At 36.2% G+C, this 26,284-nt stretch overlaps 1 long non-coding RNA gene across 1 annotated transcript in view; it reads right to left on the bottom strand.

The window, feature by feature from the left end:
• LOC308665630 overlaps nt 1-26,284 on the bottom strand; it is a 72,064-nt gene that overhangs the window by 7,853 nt on the left and 37,927 nt on the right. Inside the window, exon 2 of the long non-coding RNA XR_014025910.1 lies at nt 4,773-4,856. This is a non-coding gene — a long non-coding RNA (uncharacterized lncRNA). The remainder of the gene's footprint in view (nt 1-4,772; nt 4,857-26,284) is intronic.

The raw sequence follows: 26,284 nt of genomic DNA, 5'->3' as shown, positions 1-26,284 counted from the left end.
CGCCTTGTTCTCTCGTCTCAGCGGAGACTTGTTTCGGGGGATCCAGCCTCTGTCACACACACACACACACACACACACACACACACACACACAAGCGGCAAAAGCGGGGGGGGGGGAGAGAGAAAAGCCTTGTTCTCTCGTCTCAGCGGAGACTTCTTTTGAGGGATCCAGCCTCTGTCACTGGGCAGCTGACAGAAAGGGGCGGCAGAAGCTGCATCCCCCGAAAGAAGTCTTCGCCGAGAAAATGGGCGCTGAGATTTTCTCGGCGAAGACTCACCTTCTCCCGTTCACCTTCAGCAGCTCCGCCAGGCCCGTCCAGTGCCCTGCTAGCAGAGCTTGACAAATGCAAAAGCTGCTTTGGTTAAACACTGGAAGGTTTAGTGATTAACCCACCCCACCCCACCCGGTCTTCTTGCTGTTTCTCCCCATCCTCACTCCTACCCACAGGGGCTCTCTGCCTCTTCTACTACTTTTTCTTTCTTTCTTTTTTGCTGAGGTGTGCGTCTCTCTCTCTCTCTCTCTCTCTCTCTCTCTCTCTCTCTCTCTCTCTCTCTCTCTCTCGTGTGTTATCTCGAACTAGATGGGATGGCAAAGTCAAATGCAAATGGGGATCTTGCAGATCTTGCCCTGCCTTTCCCCCCACGGTTACCTTCTGTTCTTGATGAGCTCACGAGTGCTCAAGGACAAAATAGGGCTGGGCAGAGCCGGCAGTTAAAAATAGGATGCAGATAAAAGGAAAGGTAAGGAGGGGTTCAGGTTGAGAGGAGAGGCTGCGTAGCCTTAGTGTAACTCCTGTGTGGGCTGACTGGGTTGCCTCCGATGGGCTCGGACAGTGGAACAGAATGGAATAGAAAATATGGAATGGATTGGAACAGAACGTAGAACAGAACAGAACAGAACAGAACAGAATAGAATAGAATAGAAATATAGAAAGTGAATGGAATAGAATAGAATAGAATAGAAATATAGAAAGTGAATAGAATAGAATAGAATAGAATAGAATAGAATAGAATAGAATAGAATAGAATAGAATAGAATAGAATAGAATAGAATAGAGAATGGTAATAAGAATAGAATAGAATAGAATAGAATAGAATAGAATAGAATAGAATAGAATAGAATAGAATAGAATAGAATAGAATAGAATAGAATAGAATAGAAATATAGAAAGTGAATAGAATAGAATAGAATAGAATAGAATAGAATAGAATAGAATAGAATAGAATAGAATAGAATAGAATAGAATAGAAAAGAAATATAGAAAGTGAATAGAATAGAATAGAATAGAATAGAATAGAATAGAATAGAAATATAGAAAGTGAATAGAATAGAATAGAATAGAATAGAATAGAATAGAATAGAATAGAATAGAATAGAATAGAATAGAATAGAATAGAATAGAAATATAGAAAGTGAATAGAATAGAATAGAATAGAATAGAATAGAATAGAATAGAATAGAATAGAATAGAATAGAATAGAATAGAAAAGAAATATAGAAAGTGAATAGAATAGAATAGAATAGAATAGAATAGAAATATAGAAAGTGAATAGAATAGAATAGAATAGAATAGAATAGAATAGAATAGAATAGAATAGAATAGAATAGAATAGAATAGAATAGAATAGAATAGAATAGAAATATAGAAAGTGAATGGAATAGAATAGAATAGAATAGAATAGAATAGAATAGAATAGAATAGAATAGAATAGAATAGAATAGAATAGAATAGAAATATAGAAAGTGAATGGAATAGAATAGAATAGAATAGAAATATAGAAAGTGAATAGAATAGAATAGAATAGAATAGAGAATGGTAATAAGAATAGAATAGAATAGAATAGAATAGAATAGAATAGAATAGAATAGAATAGAATAGAATAGAATAGAATAGAATAGAATAGAATAGAATAGAATAGAATAGAGAATGGTAATAAGAATAGAATAGAATAGAATAGAATAGAATAGAATAGAATAGAATAGAATAGAATAGAATAGAATAGAATAGAATAGAATAGAATAGAATAGAATAGAATAGAAATATAGAAAGTGAATAGAATAGAATAGAATAGAATAGAATAGAATAGAATAGAATAGAATAGAATAGAATAGAATAGAAAAGAAATATAGAAAGTGAATAGAATAGAATAGAATAGAATAGAATAGAATAGAATAGAATAGAATAGAATAGAATAGAATAGAATAGAATAGAAATATAGAAAGTGAATAGAATAGAATAGAATAGAATAGAATAGAATAGAATAGAATAGAATAGAATAGAATAGAATAGAATAGAAATATAGAAAGTGAATAGAATAGAATAGAATAGAATAGAATAGAATAGAATAGAATAGAATAGAATAGAATAGAAAAGAAATATAGAAAGTGAATAGAATAGAATAGAATAGAATAGAATAGAAATATAGAAAGTGAATAGAATAGAATAGAATAGAATAGAATAGAATAGAATAGAATAGAATAGAATAGAATAGAATAGAATAGAATAGAATAGAATAGAAATATAGAAAGTGAATGGAATAGAATAGAATAGAATAGAATAGAATAGAATAGAATAGAATAGAATAGAATAGAATAGAATAGAATAGAATAGAATAGAATAGAATAGAATAGAATAGAATAGAATAGAATAGAAATATAGAAAGTGAATGGAATAGAATAGAATAGAATAGAAATATAGAAAGTGAATAGAATAGAATAGAATAGAATAGAGAATGGTAATAAGAATAGAATAGAATAGAATAGAATAGAATAGAATAGAATAGAATAGAATAGAATAGAATAGAATAGAATAGAATAGAATAGAATAGAATAGAAATATAGAAAGTGAATGGAATAGAATAGAATAGAATAGAAATATAGAAAGTGAATAGAATAGAATAGAATAGAATAGAATAGAATAGAATAGAATAGAATAGAATAGAATAGAATAGAATAGAATAGAATAGAATAGAATAGAATAGAATAGAATAGAATAGAATAGAATAGAATAGAATAGAATAGAGCTGGAAGGGACCTTGGAGGTCTTCTAGTCCAGCCCCTTGCTCAAGCAGGAGGACCTATACCAGTGGTGGTGAACCTATGGCACGCCTGCCAGAGGTGGCACTCAGAGCCCTCTCTGTTGGCACGTGCGCCACCACCGCTGCCAGCAGCAGGTCCTTGTCGGTTGGTGGACTGGAAGAAAAGGGAGGGGGAAGCATTTTACATGCGTGCATGCGTGCACGGGGCCACGAGCAGGCACATGCTGCAAAGGGGGCGGGGCTAGTGCCTGCGTGATACTCACTAGCCCAGCCCCGTTCTCACGTGGTGCGGTGCCTTGTATCTGCACCCTGCGGCGCGGCGGTTGGCGTTTTTGTGCCTTGCGGTACGGTGGCCCATTTTTTGCTCCCCCTTTTTTTTCGTGCCAGAGGCGGCACTCAGAGGCGCCTCCCTGTCCCCTCCCCCGAGGGCACCAGAATGCCGATGCTGCCTTGGCAGTTTGTGATAAACAAGTGGGTTTTGGCTTGCGGTTTGGGCACTCGGTCTCTAAAAGTTTTGCCACCACTGACCGATACCATCTCAGACAGGTGAATGTCCAGTCTCTTCTTAAAAACCTCCAGTGATGGAGCACTCTTGATTTCTGGTGGCAAGCTGTTCCACTGGGCAGCTGAGAGAAAGGGGCGGCAGAAGCTGCATCCCCCGAAAGAAGTCTTCGCCGAGAAAATGGGCGCTGAGACGCCTCATTCTCTCGCTCAGCGGAGACTTCTTTCGCGAGATCCAGCCTCTGCCGTGCTGCACCGAGAGAACAGCAAGCCGCCCCATTCTCTCGGCGGAGCACTCCACCGCCCCATTCTCTCGGCGGCTTGCCACCCCGTTCTCTCATCTCAGCAGAGACGTCTTTCGGGGGATCCAGCCTCCAGCTGCTGCATTTCCCAGCCTCGGCTTATACTCGAGTCAATAACTTTTTCCAGTTTTTGGGGGTAAAATTGGGGGTCTCGGCTTATAATCGAGTCGGCTTATACTCAAGTATATACGGTATTAAAAGGATCTCTGTCTGTCTCTATCTCTGTCTCTGTCTCTCTGTCTCTGTCTCTCTCTGTCTCTGTCTCTCTCTGTCTCTCTCTCTGTCTCTCTCTCTCTGTCTCTCTCTGTCTCATTCTGTGTGTGTGTGTGTGATAGATCTCAGTCTTTGTATCTATTTCTCTCTAAATATACACACCTAAAGGATGAATACAGTCTGACTTTGATACCTTGGAAAAATCTTGCAGAAGTACATATATTGATTGATCTGTAAATATATTGAAAACTATAAAGTGATTATGGAAACCAGCATTTATCTTGGCTTGTTTTTTTAATCAAATAATTTCATTGGCAGATTGTGGAAATGCTATACATGTAATATAGTTTGATCTCAAGATTTGAGTAATATGATCATTAGGATATATTGCATATCATGCCAATTAAATGGATACATACCTAGCTTAAAAATTCTACTGATTTATAAGCAATTTCTCATTAAATTGGAGGGAGGTACTGAGTAGCCTGCTGTAACATTCATCATTAGATCTTGCAGTCTTTAATATTTCTATTAATGAAGATAGGGAGCAATATTTAGATTTTTGTCATAGAACTGAGTAGGATGACATTATTCTAGAAGACATAAATAACATATGAAATTGTCTTGATCATTTATAGAAATTCTGAAAATAACACTGAGATTTAAGAGAAACAAATTAGTTCTTCTTAGATAAAGAAATAAAATAGAGGATACTTACTTTGGCAATAGTAGCTGAGAGAAATTTCTTAGAGTAGTACTGTAGTTGATCACAAACTATATATCAATCAGCATTATGATATGGCTGTAAAATAGGCATATGCCGGCGTCAACTCCCCTCCGCCCCGTGCGTTCCCACAGAGAGGGCCTCCTCAGGGTGCCTCCGGTCAGGGAATGTCGGCTGGTGGCCCCCAGGGGGAGGGCCTTCTCTGTGGGCGCTCCGGCTTTGTGGAACCAGCTGCCGGTTGAGCTCCGGATGGCACCGGATCTCCGCTCCTTCCGTCGCGGGTTAAAGACCCATTTATTTGAACAAGCTGGCCTGGCCTGATGGGGAATCACTTAGGGTTTTAATATTTATATATATTTTTATTGTTTTTATTGTGGGCAATAATTTAATTCTTTTTTAATTTTTGTATTTTTGTAGTTTTAAGATATGCCCTGTTCACCGCCCTGAGTCCTTCGGGAGAAGGGCGGTATAAAAATTTAATAAATAATAATAAATAAAAATAATAAAAGCAAGTTTAGGCTTCAACAGCAAGAAGTATGGTTTCTAATACCTCTACCCTATGCTGAAGTAAATCCTATCCTGAGTACTATGCCCAGCATTGACTATCATATTTTAAGAAGGATTTAGGTAAAATGGAATATATTCACAGGATGACAATCAGGATTATCGGGTAGCTATAAAATAGAAAATAAATCATATGAAAGGAGAGGTGAAGATTAATTGAAAAACTTAGGAATGTTTAACCTTAAGAAGATAAGGTTGAGGAAAATATACTACCTGACAGGCTGTCATAGAGAAGAATGCCAAGATTTATCCTTTGATTTTTCAGAGAGCAGGATATGGAATAATACACAGTATTTCATTACAAGGCAGCAGATTGGAATTTGATATTAGTAAAATATCCAACAGTAAGAGAGGTTTGACATAACAACCAGTGAAGAGATACCAAGGACAGTGGATTCTAGCAATAGCAATAGTAATTAGACTTATATACTGCTTCATAGCTCTCTCTAAGTGGTTTACAGAGTCAGCATATTGCCACAACAATCTGGGTCCTTATTTTACCAACCTAGGAAGGATGGAAGGCTGAGTCAACCTTGAGCAGGTGAGACTTGAACTGCCAAACTGCTGACAGTCATCAGTCAGCAGAATTAGCCTGCAATACTGCAGTCTAACCACTACACCACCATGGCTTGTTTTCCTTCCATGTATCAAACAGAGGCCTCATTTGAGTTCATGCAATGAGGAAATAGTTGGACTTAATGTCCTAAAAGTCCTTTCAGTTCTATGATTCCATGCTGGCAGACATTTCATCAAGGAAAGAGCCAGAAACATCCCCTCACCAATAGTACTTACCGTAAACAGATTTTATTTTGCTTGATCCATAGATCAACCAAGTCTTTATCACGTCAACAAGTTTGTCAAGTTTCTCCAGATCACATCTTGTATATTTTGTAGACTTTGATTAGGCAGCAGTTGTTCACCTCAGTGAACACCTCAGTACTTCTTGTAGTCTTTTCACAGTAATAGAGAGGGAAAAAATATTCCTTGGTAGCAGGGCCACTCTTCCATATTCTTTGGCCAAAAAAGGTTCCTGCAAATGCACTGCCTACACCACAGGTCTGCAACCCGCGGCTCCAGAGCCTCATGCGGCTCTTTCAGCCATCTCCTGCGGCTCCCAGTCCTCTGCCATGTGCAGTCCCCCCCAAAAAAAAGTGGGACTAAAAAAGTTCAACCAATCAATTCAAATATGCAGGGTAGGTGCATATCTCACCTTGGCTCCACTCTTCAGTCAAACCCTGTTCTGCGCATGTGCGCATGTATGCACATGTGCACACATTTTTTGCAGCTCCCAGCTTTTCCTTTTGTGAGGGAACCGGTTCCAAGTGGCTCTTTCACTGTTTCAGGTTGCTGACCCCTGGCCTACACCTAGCTATCTTTTCCAGTTACCGTATGTGTTTGCATCCTGACCTCAGTTTTATTGTGTGTATTTTCTTCCATGTGTCTTTTAGCTGTGCAGGTTTCCTATCAGTGAATGTTATGTGTGTGATAAAATAAAATACAAAATAGATGGACTTTTTTTAAGCTACCTGTTCTGAGATCTATTGGTATCACTATATCTCTTTGCTGCTGTCAAGGTTTATTTTTTTTTTTAACCCAAATCTGACAACCCTACTTAGCTCCCCACTCTCTCTGGCCTTTCCCTTGTTTAACTCTTAAGTACTTTGTATCCCATTTGTGTAATCCTACCCTGTGGTAAAGTATACAAATTTAGTCTACCACTGTCCAGAAATTGATGCAAATGTGAAATCTATCCAAAATAAAAATTCAGTTTTTTTCAGATGTGAAAAAATCCAAGGTCTCCAAATTCTAAAGTAATCTGAAAAAGATGGAATATTTGATGGCAAGATTAGGAAGATTGTTGGGTGAGAAAGAGAGAGACAGAGATCAGATTAGTGTATTTTAAAGATAATCTTGTGATTTTAGAAAACATTTTGATTCAAATTATTTGTAAAAAAAATAGCACTCTGCCTTTGAAAATTTGGAATCACTGCAGAGTTTAGAACCAGTTTATTTTTTTAGTAAAGCTATGCATTTTTTTATTTAGAAGTAGGTATCTTCAATATCTCTGATATTTAACTGAAGCACATAAAAGCCAAAACAATCATTTTATTTGTTTTATTTCATTTCTTTCTCTGAGACAATTCTAGTCATTTAGTTATATTATTACTATGTTATGTGTTATATATTATGTTTTAGACTTTTACATATTGGCTGCTTTGTTTCTGCTATTTCCACTCTGAAACAATTATCTCTGGTTACAACTACTCATTTGCTAAATTAATTTTGATAAATCAATCCTCAATTGCATTATATGTATGGAAGGGAGAAGTATTGGCAATCATACATTTTAAAATAAACTGATATTTCTTTGTTTAAAACTGCTCCCTGGATGAAATACTACTTGCCAAGTTCCAGCCTGCAGCAAATGTTTGCAGCTGAGTTATAAAATAAAAATTTTTGACGTGCAGGATTTGTTGGGAAAGGAGCAAGGGTGAGTCCTGCTTCTGTCCAATTGCATTATGTCAGACATTAAAATTTCTGAACCTTAGTGGTTTCTGAATTATCTAGAAAAATATCACACCTAAACTTCCCTATATGATACAGGTAGAAAGAGATTTATATACTATAGGTCTTAAGCATTTTCCACGAATAGCCACTGTTCCACTTTTCTCTGGATATATTCAAAAATATTGCGGTGTATGTCAACTGACTTTTGATCTTGAATAAATCTTTTATCTGGAGTAGGAAGAAAGAACATTTTCCATGGAGGACAATTGAATAGTACCTATCAATGTTTTCCTTCTTTAGGAAAGTTAAAGTTAAAGTCCCCATGCAAAAAAACATGTTTTAACTTCACAAATAAGATGGTTAATATTTTGGATCACTTTATTATTCACAATGACTTGGAACCAATAGGTACTTTGAGAGTTTTAGCAAGAAATTAATTTTCTTAAATGAGTACAACTACTGTATTTTAGCATGCATCTAGTAAGAAGGGTAGGATTGCTATTAATTGCTCTTTGAGTATGGACAGAACAACAGCACAGAGTGATACTTAAGATCACTTAAAAACCTAAGGGAGACATTCTCTTAAACCTTCTTCTTGTTGTTGTTAGTTGCGAAGTCCTGTCCTACCCATCACAACCCCATGAACAATGTTCCTCCAGGCCTTTCTGTCCTCTACCATCTTCTGGAGTCCATTTAGGCTCATGCCTACTGTTTCAGTGACTCCATCCAGCCACCTCATTCTCTGTCATCCCCTTCTTCTTGTACTCTCAACCTTTCCCAGCATTAGGCTCTTCTCCAGTCAGTCCTTCCTTCTCATTAGGTGGCCAAAGTATTTGAGTTTCAACTATAGGATCTGGCCTTCTAAAGAGCAGTCAGGGTTGATCTCCTCTAGGACTGACCGGTTTGATTGCCTTGCAGTCCAAGGGACTCACAGGAGTCTTCTCCAGCACCATAGTTCAAAGGCTTCAATTCTTTGGCACTCAGCCTTTCCTATGGTCCAACTTTCACTGCCATACATTGCAACTGGGAAGACCATAGCCTTGACTATACGCACTTTTGTTGACAGGGTGAGGTCTCTGCTTTTTAGTGTGCTATCTAAATTTGCCTTCTTATTGAAATACAAATACTCTTCCAAGAGCTATTTTGATGATTTTCAATTTGGCAGAAATTTGGATAGGCCTCCACAAGTGGGGGCAAAGTTTTGATATGAAAGCAATATATCTGAGGATCTGAATTATGCCTGTGAAATGCTCACCAGGATTCTCATTACTAGGAATTCCTTTGCCTAACATTCTGAATCGCAGATGGTCTTTCAACTAGATTAGACATGTCAAACTCGTGATGTCACGTGACATTGTGCAACGTATTGGAGCATTTTTGCCATTGCCAGCAATGGGGTGGGCACGGCTTCCAGATGACGCATCTGTCCCATGGGCCAGACGTTTGACATCCCTGAATTAGATGGTCACCCCAGGTAACAGGCCTAAAGCCAAAAACCTCTAAGCACTTGGAAAAATGAAATGAATTTAACTTTCATTTTGTAACACACTGATAGCAGTCATGTGAACCATGGAATGGAAGAAATTTTCCTGTTAGAGAAGCAAGCTGGTCATTGTCCTCCCTTTATTGATTTGCATGTAAGTTATTGTGCATAGTAGTAATAGATCATAAGGGAAGCTCTTGAACAGGATGAGTGCACATAATACAATATTTGCTGGTTGTTCCACATATTATAGGAGGACAATATTCTGAGGATTATGAGATCTAACATTAATAGAGGCCATTACACTGGAAAAGGCTGTGGGAATTACTGAGCAACAAGGTTAAGGGATGAAATCAAAATGTGCCCATTTTGCAATAAATCATTATATTTATTATCTCATCCATGGAAAAGAGCGGGAAGCTATTGTTCTTTCTTTGGACAGTTCTGTGTGTGGTTTAATTACTCAAAGGAATTCCTGCTGCTAATTTTTGGGAATTGCAAATGTTAACAGGAAGCTGGTTTCAGATTTTAAATTACTGTTTGTTTTGAAAGTGGTGCTTTTACTTGTTGACACAATAATAGGACATTTTGTTTATAGGGAATGAATTTAGCCACCAGAGCATGAGATTAGGCAGAACAAATGACTCAGTGCTTCGGTATCTTTTAACTGTAAGGCTGCTTGAAAGAGTCTATCTATTTTTGACCAGTAAAAATATTTCTCTCTTTAACCAGCTTCATCAATCAGCTGCATTATTTCAGATGTGGCCAATCACTCCAATGGCTGTAAAGTGGATAGGGAAGGAAAAGAATAACAACAGATTTTAGTATGGTATTTTAATGAATAATTGGCAAAATAAACATGAAAGACAAGTAATTTGCACATGAACAATGGAAATCTTTGCTTCAAATATAATGGGTACTTGTAATGGTATGTGGGAATGACGTTGAGAGACTGAGACCAGAGACACTCACTAGGGAATGGCAAGTTAAGAAACAGCACAGTCTGCAGCTGGATAAGCAAGAAGCCTAGAAGAGATCCTTCCTAATTTCTTAAGCATAAAGGAGACAGGGAGAATTAACCGAATGTTCTGTTAATGTAGTGTTACATTAAAGTAGAATTAGCTCATCATGTTTCCTGTCTGGTCCACCTAGTAAGGCTGCCATTGTTTATCAATTTGATCTAAGCACAGAGATGTGTTGTAAATAAGAACTGTTTAAACCAGCTACTGTAAACTCAATGGAGACTGTGGTTTGTTTCCAACATCAAAGTAAGATCTCAATTTTATTTTAGTCAGGTACAGGAGAGATTATTATCTTAACTAGTACTACGGATGTGGCTACGAAAGCCAAACAATCATTAGAAGGCAGCAAAGAATTAGTTTTCTGTAATCTCTTTGCTGCTGCTTAATGGTTGTCTGGATTTTGCATCTCATATCTGTAGTTTTTATAACCTCTTTTTACTAATACAAAAAATTACTATTAATGGCAAAGCTAATGAATTTCCTTCTAGATGAAACTGTTAGAGACAATGATGTAATTCAAAAAATAATAAGAAAAAATAAAAACTCTGAAAACCATTACAAAGGGAAAATAATAATTTGAGTGATTATGTGCCATCAGGTTGGAGTGGACTCTTAGTAATTATGTCCCTTCATGTCTTTTAATGGTGTACCTATATCCACTGTAACTGGGTCTATCCATCTTATTGCTGTCCTTCTCTTTCCTTCCACCTTTCCCAGCACTATAGTATTCTCAAAAGGGGATGGAGTGGTGCAGAGGCTTAATGATGTTGGACATGCTGGGCAGTTGCCAGCACTCCAGTGGTTTGAGTCCAGTTCTGCAGGATGGGGTGAGTTCTCGTCTCTTGTCCCTAGCTCCTGCCCACCTAACAGTTTGAAGGCATTGTTTGTGAGTAAATCATTACCACCTTTTTGGTGGTAGGAAACTTCTGGCTGCATTCTGGGCAGGGAGCTGGAACCAGTGCTGGATTTGCCCTGAGGCAATCAACAGAGGATTGATGGAAGGGAGTCCCAGATGAGCTGACTTCCTTCCTCTGAGAACATTGAAGGTTGGCCAGTATGAAGCTAGTTCATCTTTTTGTGTGCACCAGTGCAATAAACAGACTCGTGACTGTTGGCTGCCAGGACTTCTACCATGTGCATAACACAGTAGCCTCCCTGACTTTATATGCTATGCATCAAAGATACTAATATATATCATTTGTCTCTCAAGCAAGAACTCTGGAGTAATTTGTTCCATGATCCATTTATTTATTTTCTTGTCTATCCATGGATTTCAGGAGTCTTCTCCAAATTTCAAAAGCATCAATACTCCTTCTATCCTGCTTCTTCAAAGTCCAATTTGCGTCTACAGAGTATTCTAGGGGAATCCAAGCTATGCCAGCATGTGGATTTTAAAGATATTGTGTGATAGCTGTACTGTCTATTAAGTTCCTCTTTTTGATAATGATGCCTGTTGGCCATTGTGTTATTCTCCAAAATTGCTGGCATAGCTTGGTAACACTACTGATTTTTCTTATAGCGCTTGTGATGTTTCATGGCTATTCTATTTGTTCTTGTGATCTTCTGATAGGTAATGACTATAATGATGATATAACTTTATTTTATAGTATTAAATCTTCTTGTAGGTAGAGAATGTCTTTTAAAATATCTTGGATGTTATGATCTCTACTGTAAAAAAAGTCAATGTATCACTAACTATGCATTATATCATTGCAACTTCTATATTGTACTCAAGGGGAGTCCTTAGTAGCTTAACCATGAAATTATATGGGCATAAGACACCACTGCAATGTTAACCCAATAGAGAAAAACTGCAACCTATCCACCAATTGAAGCTGGACAAAGCCTTCCTGGCCATGGCTTCCACTAGCAGTTCAAAAAGCAGAAGTGAGGAGCCACATACTGTAGACAACCCAAAAAATCAAAATAGGGTCATCTTTCACATGCTTTCCTCTGTCAAAATGAGTAATCTCTTTCTGAAGCCCCCCCTTCCCCCCGAATGGTCCTCTCATTCCTTCCTCACTTTAAGGGCAGCTGTACATTACATCAAAGATACTAATGTTGTAAATTTTATAGGAATGATCATATATAAAGGACCCTCTTGAAGACTGTACCTGTAGGGTTTTTTTAGTTGATAGTAACTTTATTATCTCAACAGTATCATCAAGATCCCAAAGGGATTATCTTATCACGACTTGAAAAGTTAAAAGAATGAGTTCGCCTGCATGAAGAAGGTTTGTTTACCAGCATGAGTGATTGGTGTCTCTTTCTTGATAAAAAGTCCGCCAAAGAGTTAACATGAAGTCAGGGTAAGTGTACATCCCTGGTTTTTTTAAATGAATATTGCAGGGGAGAGAAGAGGATATTCTGAAAAGGCATGTTGGACTTGTGTGTTATTATTCTTGTGCAGTTTTATAGGAACAAGCATAAAAACAGATTTAGCATAAGCAGACACCAATGAATAGATATGGCAGACTATGCTGTAGTCATCCTCTTGGGGCTGAGTCAAATATGGTCTTCAAATCTATGAAAGTCATCTCACGTTTGTTAAGTATGCATAGAACAGAATAGAGCAGAGCAGAGCAGAGCAGAACAGAACAGAACAGAACAGAACAGAACAGAATAGAATTTATTTGGCCTTGATTAGACACACAAGGAATTTGTCTCTGGTACAGAGGCTCTGTGTACCTGCAAAACAACAGAGTAATAACAATCACATTAATGGTATTTTTCACCACATGTGGAGACTCTATTCTAATATTGAGCATCATTTCCTAAAGCTGGCTTGTTCCTCTGCCTGAATATTATTTTGCCACAGACTGTCAGTTTCCCATTCAGAAATCTGGCATATAATTGCTCACAATGCTCCACAGTCTCCATAGGTCATTTAAAGGAGTAGTTTTAATTCATTTTTTGAATAAGAGGATAGACTTGATGGACTGGAATTTGAGCCATTTAAACTATACCTGTAAAAATGTTTACTAGAACTGGGATTTAATAATTATAACTGGCCTTGAGCGATTTAGCAGGAACTATACTACCCACTGAGCCCTCGATGCTTTTTTCATCTACCCAATAAATCTAGGAATCTCAGAATAAGAAACATACACTTGTATATAGTTACTGATTTATTATAAAGTATAAAAGGTCTTTTTAGCATTTCAAAGTTTTCCTAGAGTTGTTTAAAAGTCCCAGACAAAGCAAATTTTAAAAAATCTATCTATTAAAAAATATGATAGAGAGAGTTAATGGCTGGAACAAGGTTGGTAGCAGGAAAGATCAAAATTGTCTTTAGAATGAATTAATTAATTGTTCAATGTGCCAAATTCAATGTTCTAAATACAAAATATAAAAAAAGCTATCTAGAATTCTTATCCTCTTAGAGTAGATCATAAATGCTGGATCAACATTATACTCCATAGAGAGTTTTTAAACAATTTATACATGGAGACGTCCTTGGACAAGCGCTGGCTCTTCAGCTTTGAAACGAAGATGAGCACTGGCCCCTAGAGTCGGAAATGACTAGCACACATGTGCTGGGGAACCTTTACCTTTACCTTTATTCTTATACTGATGGAAATGCACCAGAAGAAACAAAGAAAAAGAAAGAAAGAAAGAAAGAAAGAAAGAAAGAAAGAAAGAAAGAAAGAAAGAAAGAAAGAAAGAAAGAAAGAAAGAAAGAAAGAAAGTTACTTTCTTTCTTCTGAATGTACTTGTCTGCTTTTTGTTGTGATTACAACTTAAGCATCTCTGATTTTATCAAGTCATATTGCATTCCTTTGATTTCTAACCAGAGTGCCATATTTCATTTTATAATTCCTTAGATTGATCAAACAATATATAATCTAAATTCTGTTCTGAAAAGTTTCATTATATTAACAGAATATAAATCTTTTTCTCCTTAAGGAAAGCTTTAGGAAAGTAGAGTTGTTTTTTTCCTCAAAATGCTGCACTAGGAATTAATATCACAGAACAGGTTAAAATGATACATTTTATTGGACTGAACTTTAGCTATTTAAAATTGCAAGCTGTCAAACCACAGGAAGGCCTTCCTGCAGCCAAGTGTTTGAAATAAAATAAAATAAAATTAAAGGTGCCATTTAATTACACATCCAGATTTTGTATCTTATCATAAAGCTGTTTCCAGACAAAAGCAATTCTTGAAATGTAATAGAATTATGTTCCAATTAAACTGAATTGGCAAAAAAATAATGGTTCATACTTTGAGTCATGAAATTCATTTTCCATGCCAAGGATGGGCAGTGAAAAAGCTATTAAGGGTTCAACAATTTATCTTTTCTTACCTCTTTTCCTAAAATTCATATTCAACCAATTCTCAAACTACTGTTCTCCAAAAGTGTTAGTGTTCTATCCCTAAAATTCATAGCTAGTATAGCCAAAGTCTCCCTGTTTGAGGGCACCAGGAGCAAGAAAATTACTAAGTTTTTAAAAATAAAAGCTTTAGGGAAGTATGTTTCTTTGCTTTCAATAATATAATGACTACATATTATTCTTACCATACTAAGATCTTTTCATGTGTCTGCAAGTAACTGATGATATCAGATGCATGCTAATTATTACTTTTAAGGCAGCATAGTTTGATATTATGGAAGATGATATTATTCTGACATTCAAATGCTCAATATTGGACTGACTTCAAGGTTAGCAAAATCTGTATATTGTAGTGCTAATTGCACATTAATATGAATTTATGTTAAGGATGCAGTGCTAGAGTATAAATAATTAATATTGATGTATTTGCAGACAAATTAAGATCTAATGATTTCCTAATAAAATAATTTGTTCATAGATCACAAGAGGATTACAGGCAAGAAGGCTATAATGATATGACTCAGATAATTATTTTTCACTATCTAATTATACCTTCACAACTGATCAGGTTTTCATTTGGAGAGTTAAATGGTGGTACAGAACAGCCCAGCGACATTCACATCTATCACTAAGAACAAGTTACTGGACTTTGACAAAAGAGAGAACTGCTCCTGAGAGGTAATTTAATATAATTAAGAATATATTATGTTTGCTGGGTTATCAGTTTGCCTTCTTCAAATAAAACCTAAGCACCAAAGAACTGGGAATTAATATTTGTCTCCAAATCAGTCTGTAATTTAATAGCTATTTCAAGGAATTATCTTTAAAATATCAAATCATTGGTAGCAAATTCAAGAAGCATTTCTTTAAAGGTATCCATTATGAACTTTGAGAAATGGAAACTTATAGCAGAAGTGGATAATAAAAGAATATGGGCTGAATAAATAGTAAAATTGTTAAAGGTAAGCTTAGTAGTAGTACTACTACTACTACTACAATTGTCATTACTGTAACAACTAAGAGGAAGGAGATAAAATAATTCCAGTTATAAATATACACAGAAAGATGGAAGTATTGCTATCTTCATCTTTCCTACAAGAAAAGCTGAGGGATATTTCATGAACTGACCGTTTCTCCTCTTCTTTACATATTTACCACATTATAACTAGTGCTGCAGGTGAGGCAGATTTTAATTTGCACTATGTTATTTATTGGAATAACAAAAAAGTAATCAGGAAAAAAAGCTTGAATAGATATTGTGTGCCACTATTGCTCATAACAAATGAGGAGAAAAGGAACCTCCTGAGTGAACTTCTTTGCCCAGATAAAGAGAATCAACTTTGTCACTTGAGTCACACAGAGTTATGCCCGTGCTTGATAGCCCTTGAATTCAATAATGGGTTGGATGAAGATTCAATAAGTTTATGTGAACTAATGGAGGCACTTTGAACAGATGGTTCATAAGTCTTAGGAAATGATGCTTGATGGGTTATACAGATTCATCACCTGGGGATAATCTAACATTGAGGGCTTCCCCTCCACCCGCCTAGTAGATGCCTAGTTACACTCTGTTACTTCAAATGACTGATAAATTTCATCTCCTTGCTCTGGTAATCTCCCAGTTCTATTAGTGTAATGCATTATAATTCATTTGCTCTGTCCTTGAAACCAATGCAGAAACCTTAGTTGAAGTAGAATTTGGCTGCGAAATTTCAACTATCTTTGATTAAACAACTCTAATTTTAAAAGCAAGTTTCCTATTAATTTCTACTCCTGTTTCAGGGTGCTCGCCTAGTGCTTCTTTAGAGGACTACTCGGTCTCAAAAAGAGGCTTATTTTTTTCAGTGATTATGTCCTAGGACTAGAAAAATCCCCCAATAATTTTCCATGTAAAAGAATTTCATGATTTGCAATTATAATTTTTCCATAATATTTTTTTGAATTGATTTTTCCATTAGTCCCTTCCCATATTATTCAAATTTTGTTTCTCATATTTCTAGTATGGTTTATTGTAATATGGTTCCTAACAGACAATTATAACTATCATTTATTTTGGGGGCTGCAATAATACAATATATAGTTGAAAAGAATAATTAAAAGCAGATAAATAATTAAAAGCAGATTTTGCTAATTTTGCTTGTCATGATTTTTGACCCTGCAGCTACTTTCACCTGGTAATACTGGTCATATTATATAAAAATAAAATTATAATTCATTGTTCAATCAATTTATTTTGATTTCATTTTTAATGTGTGCCAGTGTGTCCACAGTAAAAAAAAAATGACAATAAAGATTATCTTATCATCTTATCTTATCTCATGTCTATAAATGTTCTCTGCATGTGGTGGAATTTCCAGCTAGAGTGGGGGAAGTGTGAAGAAGGGCTGGGTTTAGAGGTCTTGCACAGCAGAAAGTAGTACAGGCTGTATCTCCTGTACTGACCATTCCCAAGACAATTCAGTCAAACTGGTGGGATTCTTGTAAATAGGCATTGCACCAATAGTGAAATAACTTTGGACACCTCATAAGGTGGACCTGCTTCCTTATAACTGACAGTGTATGACAAATGAAATCAGTTTTCCAGTGTGAAACGATGCAATTATCCAATAAAAACAATGCAAAAATTCCTGAGTGTTCTAATTAATAACTATGTATCCAATGCTTCTTTTTCCCAACTCCTATTTCCCAAATGTAAGCTATATGTTTGAAATATTTATTTCGGTTTTATTTTTACAATTGTTTTTATTGAACAATCACAGTGAAATATTGGCACCATCTTTAGGATTCTATCCAAATTGATTTTAAATTTGTTTTTATGTTCCATATTATATATTTTATGTTTCATATTATTTTAAAATGAAATTATTAGCCAAACCCATTTGATAAACATGTTGTGACATAAAAGAAAATAAGTATATGACCTATAAAAAAGGAAACCGTATTTCCTGCTCCTGTAAAATACAACTCTTTAAGACCGGTTCAGTCCTGGAAAATATATTACCTCTGTAATGCTATGAAGGTCAGTATCAGAATAGCTTATTTGTTACAAAACTATCAGCAGTCACATAAATTAAAGATGTTTGGAGGCGATCTATATGCACATCCAACAGCTCTGAAAAATGATCTCATTTTTATTCCAGTCAGTATAATTACTTAGTTTGGGATGTAAGTCTCTTTTTTGTTCTGCTTTTGTCTCTGTTAATTTTCATGACTATAACCTTGTGATGCATGAAAACAGACAAACAAGATTATTTTAATTATATATAGTTTCTCCAAAGAAATACGTGATTTTAGGCACATGCTGTTAAATTAGATGCATTCACAAAAATGGGGTAAAAATGATTCATAATCAAACATTTCATTCTTTAGACAATATAATTTTATCAAGAGACATTTTTTTTATAAATACATGAAGTAAATTCATTATTAATGAAAAATAACATCCTTTATAAGTTTAAAGGAAGCAATTTTATTTCTACCAGCTTTGAACACAACCTACAGCAGTTTTAAAGGATCCTCCTTTGTAACCTCTGGATTGAACATGTAATTATGCATTTCATAGTCTTAGTATATATGAACTTTGAAATATTCAGGAGCACAGATAGTTGATCTCAAGAAGGTTTGGCCTTAACCTAGTTATTATATGTTTCTATGCCATTTAATATCGAAGAATGGTGGAAAGGAGCTCTAACTGCTATTCAGGTGCCAGTCTAGGCTAAGCAGGCTCATTGGGTCCTAATTAAACCTCTATATGTTACCATTTTGATAAGATATACAGAATAAAGGAATAGCTCCTTGGCTATTTAATTCATTTTAACTCATGTGTTGGCAACTCTTCCACTTTTTACCGTAGTGAAGGAGTGCAGTGACGTACACATTCTGAGGAGTATCTAGCAACCAAAAGTCACTTGGTGGTTTGAATATATGTTTTCCAAACCAAACCAACCATGGTTTTCTGGCATCTGTGAACTAGCTGACAGCAAAGAAATAGCAAAGATAGTACTTATCCAGATTAATATCCTATGTCCTACTACGTAACAGGAGTTGACATATAATAAAAAAGTTTCTAACTTGAAATCATTGTCTTTAGCACTAGTGGGAAAGAATGAGAGCAAAAGAGAGAAAGAAATCTGGCTCTTGCATCCTAATAGTATTTTTCACCTCGCTATTACAGAATTATGCTAAGAAAAAAAGTTTTAAATCTGTCTTGTTCTGGATTCAGCTAAGATGTCATCATATATTCATTCTATGCTGTCTTGCAAAAATTTGAATGCATTCCAGGAAAGATCAGACCTCATTTTCCTTTCCTAGAAATGATAAGAACTAGCAGACAAAATTGGCTTTATTGTCTGGGTTCACACAGCTTCCAGAGAAAACCAAAGATTAGACCTCTAGCATGGTAGTTTAGAATTCATCAGCACTCAAGCATTTAAAGCTTTCTTATAAATTAGCCAAATGCACACTAATACTGGAAAACACCACCAATGTCAATTCATTAGTCAATGGAGTGAGAAAGATCAACACATCAGTCAAGAAGATATATGCAGTCTGTCCCTTAATGATGTTAGCTTCTAGGCAGATGGTGATGGAACCTTTCTAGCTTGATGGCTGTTTAATATGTGTAATCCATATACCAATAAATCTGTGGCTAGCAACAAGCAGGATTACTTTGTTTAGGGGGAAAAAATTGTCCTCTGCATTGTGGCCAAAATTAACACTTAACAGTGTTACTTCTGAACACCTGCATATTTCCTTTGTAGAGTCAGAATTAAGGAATAATAATTATCCAATGAAAATCAGCCAGAGTAATGCTACTTTCAGTAAGTCAAATCATATTAACGCATTGTTTCTACCAATATTTGGAACAACTAGATGTTTTCATGGAAGGTGGGTTACTGCCTTGATAAGTATTCAGTGGCTAGTTTACATCATTCAGTGAGAATGATGTAATTTCAACAAGAAAAGAAAGACAGGTAGAAAGATGAATTTGTATAGAGGTATGCAATTTGAATCATCAGTTCAATTTGATTATTAAGTGAGATGATCCAATCAGCTTGGAAAATCAAGTTAACTCATTTTAATTTTTCAAATCGGTTAGGAAAATCCATTCAGTGTCATCCACTGCAATTTGATTTTCCAATTCATCTTGGCAACTCAATTTTATTCACATATTTGATTGAATAAGTTCAAAAGAAGTATCTAAAGGAAAGCTTTGTAGAACTCTATTAATTTTCTAATGTCAACTTTTAAACAAAATGGTGAGCTTTAAAAATATTATGATTAACTCTTATGCTTATCGTTTTGTTACTTAATTATTAATTTAATCAATAATTATTAATGAATTAATTAATTTCAGATTTATCTCTCCATTTCAATCTATATTTCTAAAAGCCAAGTTCCAAACTTCCCTTTCCATCTGTCTAGCTAGTAGAACTATGCTATGCCTCAACATAGACTAGCATCACTCTACCAACTAAAACACAGGCTGAAATTACCCTGGCTGAAAGATATATCACCTCTTGGAAGATACTAAGAGTTGCAGATTTAATCTACTGTAGTTTCTCACTCCTTGCTTTTATTTACAGTATTTATGCCTCTCCCAAATACCTCTACAATAGATGTGTCAAACTGGCAGCCTGTGGGTTGCATGTGTCACTTGCAGGCCATGCTCACCCTGGCTCCACAAAGCCAAAAAACATTGTGATATGTCACAATATGTTATGTGACATGATAGAGTTTGACACCCGTGCTCTACAACATCTGTAGAAAAATGGCCACTTGGTGAGAATTGATACTCAACCTTCAAAAATAGAGGGAAGATTCAACAACATTCCTGTTCAAGAACATCTTTGCAACTGCTGACATACTGAGATGAAGACTACTACACATGTTCTCTCGAGCTACTCTGTTCTGCTATACTTAATGCTTAATCACCCCTCCACACAAGTCATCAGCCAATGCTTCGATTGGCCTGAATCTGAAATTATTATTTTTGTTCTGAGAGTTGGTCTCCTTACTGTAATCACCACAAAAGTTGTGAAATTTTGTCCAATGCAATCACAGTTAAAAGACAGCAGGTTTGACAGACTGGCTTCGGACATCAACTTTGATGAATCCAACTTCATCAATTCTACATTTTCCCATTGGAGTCAACCCAGCAAGTTTGATCATTTCAGTATGCTAGTGTCCCTCCCCCCTCCCTATTTAGGGAAGTGAGATAGACCAAGGCTCTATGGAGCTGTTTTGTAAAATCTAAACTTTCATTCTATGCATGTATTCTTGAACTCAATAATATCAGATCACCTTCATGCAAATTATTACCTATTTCCCTTTCTCTTACTTTTATAGATACATAACATGTCCCCCTCCTCTTTTTCTTTCATTTCATGTATTATTTCATGCTCTTTACCATTTCTACATGCCAAGTCAGAGTTCTCCATTCCCATGGTCATTAACAGATAGAATTAGACAACACGCTGTTTACTAAGCACTAAAGATTGTTATAGTAAAAAATCAATAAAATATATTTTAAAAACCAGATAAAATTATAAATACTGAGATACTGCAGTAAAGACATAGATTACCAGTCATATGGATACATGCAGCTAGGCAAAGACAATACTTGTCAGTCTGTGCACATTTTGGCCAGTATACTACAAGAGCAATCCAAAAATGCTCTTAGGATAAAAGCATGTTCATGTTTTTTTATGTAAATTGGGACTTCTAATTTACAGTCTTGCACATCAATGTGCTACTGTATTGCTTGTATGCAACAAACTGGGAGTTATATCTAACACACACTCAAGAAACTTTTTTCTTCCTGTAAAACAAAAGTTGAAAAATATATCCAAACTTATTATTAATTTGAAAACATCAAAAAACATTAAAAATCACATAAACAACCATAGCTTCTTATCAAATGACAAGATGGGTAGATAGAATACTGACATTATTTTCTAAGAGTATGTGATTTTATAAAAGCTTTAAATGAGTTAGTAGCAGATGTATAACTATGAAAATCATTTTTAAAAGTATACAAAGTAATGAACCAAGATATGTACGATAGGGTTGTTAAGATAAATTCTAAATGTGAGATCAAGAAATAGGAGCCTATTTCTATCAGTTCCAAAGGGTTTCAAAGCCACAGTCATAAAAATGAATAGAAATGTGAATAATTCATTTAAAGCAAGGAGAAAGTAAACTATAATGTGTGTCAAATAATAAGTAAAGAAAGATTATTAATTAGTTCTATAACATTTATATTTTAAAAAATGCTTTACATTTCTGACTATATAAATCTCTGTTTTAAAGGAACAACATTATGTAGGAACATTAATTTAATTAATTTAATTTAATTATGGGACTTATATGCCGCCCTATCTCCCGAAGGACTCAGGGTAGCTAACAACAATAAAACAACAATAGAACAATAAATAAAAATATTTAAAAGAGATTAAATTTACAAAGTCCCACTAAAAACCAATAAAAATTAAAAACAAAATTAAAACCCCCGTCTTCAGTCCAGGTCGGCCAGTTGGAAAAAGTATGTCTTTAGGTCGCGACGAAAGGACCGGAGATCTGGGGCCATCCGAAGTTCTCAGGGGAGCTGGTTCCAAAGGGCTGGCGCCCCAACAGAGAAGGCCCTCCCGCTGGGGGGCGCCAGCCGACATTGTCTGGCTGACAGCACCCTGAGGAGACCCTCTCTGTGTGAGTGCACAGGGCAATGGGAAGTCGTTCTTGGCAGCAGATGGTCCTGTAAATATCCTGGACCTAAGCCATGTAGTGCTTTATAGGTAAGAACCAGCACCTTGAACCTCACCCGAAGGGCAACCGACAACCAATGCAGCCCACGCAGGAGGGGTGTAATATGGGAGTATCGGGGTGCTCCCATCACAACCCGCGTGGCCGCATTCTGTACCAGCTGAAGCCTCCGGGTGGTCTTCAAGGGCAGCCCCATGTAGAAAGCATTGCAGTAATCTATACGGGAGGTGACAAGTGCATGAGTGACCATACGTAAGGCATCATATAATGCTAAAAAAAACCTGGCTCCTTCAGCAATTAATTAATTAATTAATTAATGAAATTGACATGACACCATTCAGCTTTGCTTCAGACATCTGCTAAGAGCTATGATGATATTTTGACTTGTGATGTCATTCCACAGACACCTATAAGAGACTTGAGCCTTGGTAATTAAGTAAATCCAGGCATGATTTGTGTCGTAAGGAAACTTACATTTGGTAGCTCCTTTAATTTCTAAACTAACATTAGCAGGAGTTAAAGAATTAAAGGAAAGATTTAACAAATTAATAAGGTCTGCTTCCCCTTTAAGAAAGAAGGCATTGTGTTCTTTGCCAGCTCAGTGAATTAATTAATAGTGTGAAATAATAAGCTGAATGAGTCATAGAAAAAAAATCACTAGAAACGGGACATGGCAAAGCTCAGTAAAATAACGAATTCTGCATCTGATAGGTGATTCCTATTTTATCTCTAAACCCACTCATCTTAGATAACAAAATTGTGAGGCAGAAGAGCGGGTTAGAGAAATATCCTCAGGCTGGAGATAGGCAGCTAATGTGGAAACACAAAGCACAAAGAAAAATGTGTCAGTGTCTGAACTGACAGTGGATTTATAATGTGGAAATCCTGTCTTTGTTTAAATTCTAGCCAGTTGGGAAAGAATGAAATGAAGAGCTGCATATAGATCAAAGATCTCCACAGCAGGCAAGTCACCTAGAGATGAGACAAGGGAGATAAATTGGTAATATCAGGTTGAGAAAGGTTGAGAAATCAGAACATTAGTCAGAATAAGTATAAGGTTGAAAGAATCACCAGCTGGAGAGTTTATCAGAAACCTTTGCTTTTCTTCAGGAGACCCGGAAAGTGGAACTGATGTTATTCCATTTTCAGAAGGTTGTGTTTCATAAGAACACAAAGATGTGCACATACAGTCTCTGAATTCCATACACCTTTTTATAAGCACTGTGCCTTCCTTTCCAAAATCTATTGATGCTTGCTCGGGTTAGGAAAGAAATCTTCGTTCATCTATTAGAAAGGCTATGCTCCATCCTTCCATTCATTGGGATTAAACAATAATAGAGCTGCATGATCTAACACAAGACAAATGAAGCCTTGGTGGAGCAGTGGGCTAATGCCTCCTTAAGTAACACCAGCTGCCTGCAATTAGTGCAGGTTTGCATCCCACCAGGCTCAAGGTTGACTCAGCCTTCCATCCTTCCGAGGTAGGTAAAATGAGGACCCAGATTGTTGGGGGCAATTAAGCTGACTTTGTAATAATGCCGCTTGGGGTGTGTGTGTGAAAGCCCTAATAAGCAGGCATATACATAGAATGAAGGCTACTGCTAAGCTTGTAAGCCGCCCTGAGTCTTCGGAGAAGGGCGGGATATAAATGGAATTAAAATAAAAATAAAAAATTAACATTGTGGTTAGGTGAATAGATACTTGTGGAAACTACAGACCAGTTACTTAGTCATAAATACTTCTACGTTCTTTTTACACAAAGTTCTATCCTGATTTTGGCATTTCTAATAATTTCCAAAGCGGAAGCAATACATTAATATTATTTAGTTGGTCATTGCTACAGAGAGCAGCATTAGAATTAATGGGTGAAAATTATTAAAATATAATGATTGAATATTAGGAAAAATGTTCAAGAAGAACATACCTTCAACAGGGAAGATTTTTGCCTTGCGGTGGGTTTTTCTTTATGGAAGGTGTTTAAGCAGAAGTTTCAAAAAAGTTGCTGAAGACTCAAGATTAGTGAAGAGAGATTTAACAGCTATATAAAACTTCTATTCAGTTGCACATGGATACACTGGAATGTGAAGGTGATACAATGGATCATAAAGAATCTGCAAGGATAAGGAAGTAGTTGTGCTTCTTAACCCTCCTTGCCTCTCCACGCAAATCCAAAAAGGACCCATACTTTGGATCTCATCGATTCTGGCAGGCCATGCATGTTTTCTGGATTGCAATGTTTCTTCCCCTAAATAGTGTAGTGTCTGAGGTTTTCTTTCAGCCATACAAGATTTCCCTCAGCTAATGGAATTTTAAACTACAGCACTAGAATTATGAGTTACACGGGACTAGCATATTGAGAATTCTAAAGTATCTTGATTTAATGTTTAGCAACTGCCCATATGATGTAATGAAAATTCCAGTTGTATCTTTGATTTCTGAAAAATAGAATTGCAAAAATTTGAGAGCCGCAGCAAATTCAGAAATCTGGTAATTAAAATATATGCATTAGAATTTACTATCCATTTGACTGGCCAAACTGTTAAAATTAAATGTTACATATAGAAATGTAAAACTGGGAAAGAAAAATAAAGTTAGAAATAAGGAAGCAAGGAGTGCAGTAAACAAGAAATGAAGAATAAAGTTAACTGCTTTTCCAAAACTTTCTAATATTGTGCCTACCGGAATGAAGACAGAGTGCCATTAATGATTTCTGCTTATAAGTAGTGATGGTGTTGTAGCTTTAGTCTTTTTCTCTGCCTGACACTGGCTATGGTAAATAACTTTTTCACATCCTAGAAGAGTCTTTCATTAAGGTAGCTGGCTTCTCTTTTTGTGTGAGTCAGCTGCTTCCAGGCATCAGTGATTACAAAAACATAGTAATCTAACAGGCCAATGTTAACATCCTTTTGGAGTTGCCCAGATGTAGAGTTTGGCATTAAATTCAAAAGCTTCCAACTTTCAGTCATTTTGAAGACAGATACATGAATACAAATAGCAAGCTGTTTAATTTCAGAGTACATATGGCCAAAAATAATTTGAACATTAAGCCAATTTTGTTTTGAGCTCAACCATACCACCCTCTATTTGTTTGCTAGCCATTGTCAGCCATTGCTGATTGATTGTTAGTATTCTGCATCCATTGATCTCACTATAAATGGTTTGCAAACCACTTTCCCAAGGCAGGAGGTATGGTGGGTGTCAGCGTCTTCAATAAGAGCCGAGGAAATAAGGAATGCAGAGCTGAACAGGACACTGGAAAAGCAGACAGAGCACTTGGTCACCAGTGACAAGTGCTGGTAGATTACAGGCAACTATAAAAGTAATAGGGTTGCCTTCAGGAATAGGCACAGATATTTTGAGGGTGTGCTTTAAATAAGTATTATAACTATTTTTCTTTATTATTTTTATTATTATCCAAAATAGTGTGCTATTTACCCTTGATTATTCCAAATAGTTATGCCACTGTAATATATATTATATGATCAAAATAATCATATGATGATTATGGGTGAATTGTGTAATTATAAATATAATACTTTATAACAGGGGTCCTCAACCCCCCAGGCTGCAGCCCATTACCAGGCTGCAGCCCACTTGGAACCAGGCTGGGGAACATGCACACAGGTACATGGCTTCACTTATGTGCACACCTGCCATGCGCAGTGTTGAGCCCCGTGGGCCCGACATTCAGCAAGGGGGGAGGAAGAGCCTTGCATCGGCTCCTTTCCCTGCTTCCGGATTGACCGGGGTTCTGGATGTGTTGGAGGGTGTTGCTGGGCTGCTAACCATGTTGCCACCTCCCTGCCCAGCACCACTAATGCCACCAAACTCCCCGC

Source organism: Vipera berus, assembly GCF_964194415.1.
Source record: "Vipera berus genome assembly, chromosome: 3".
Taxonomy (NCBI): Eukaryota; Metazoa; Chordata; class Lepidosauria; order Squamata; family Viperidae; genus Vipera; species Vipera berus.
Note: the sequence above shows the minus strand (reverse complement) of the source record. Positions and strands in the feature narration are given on the sequence as shown.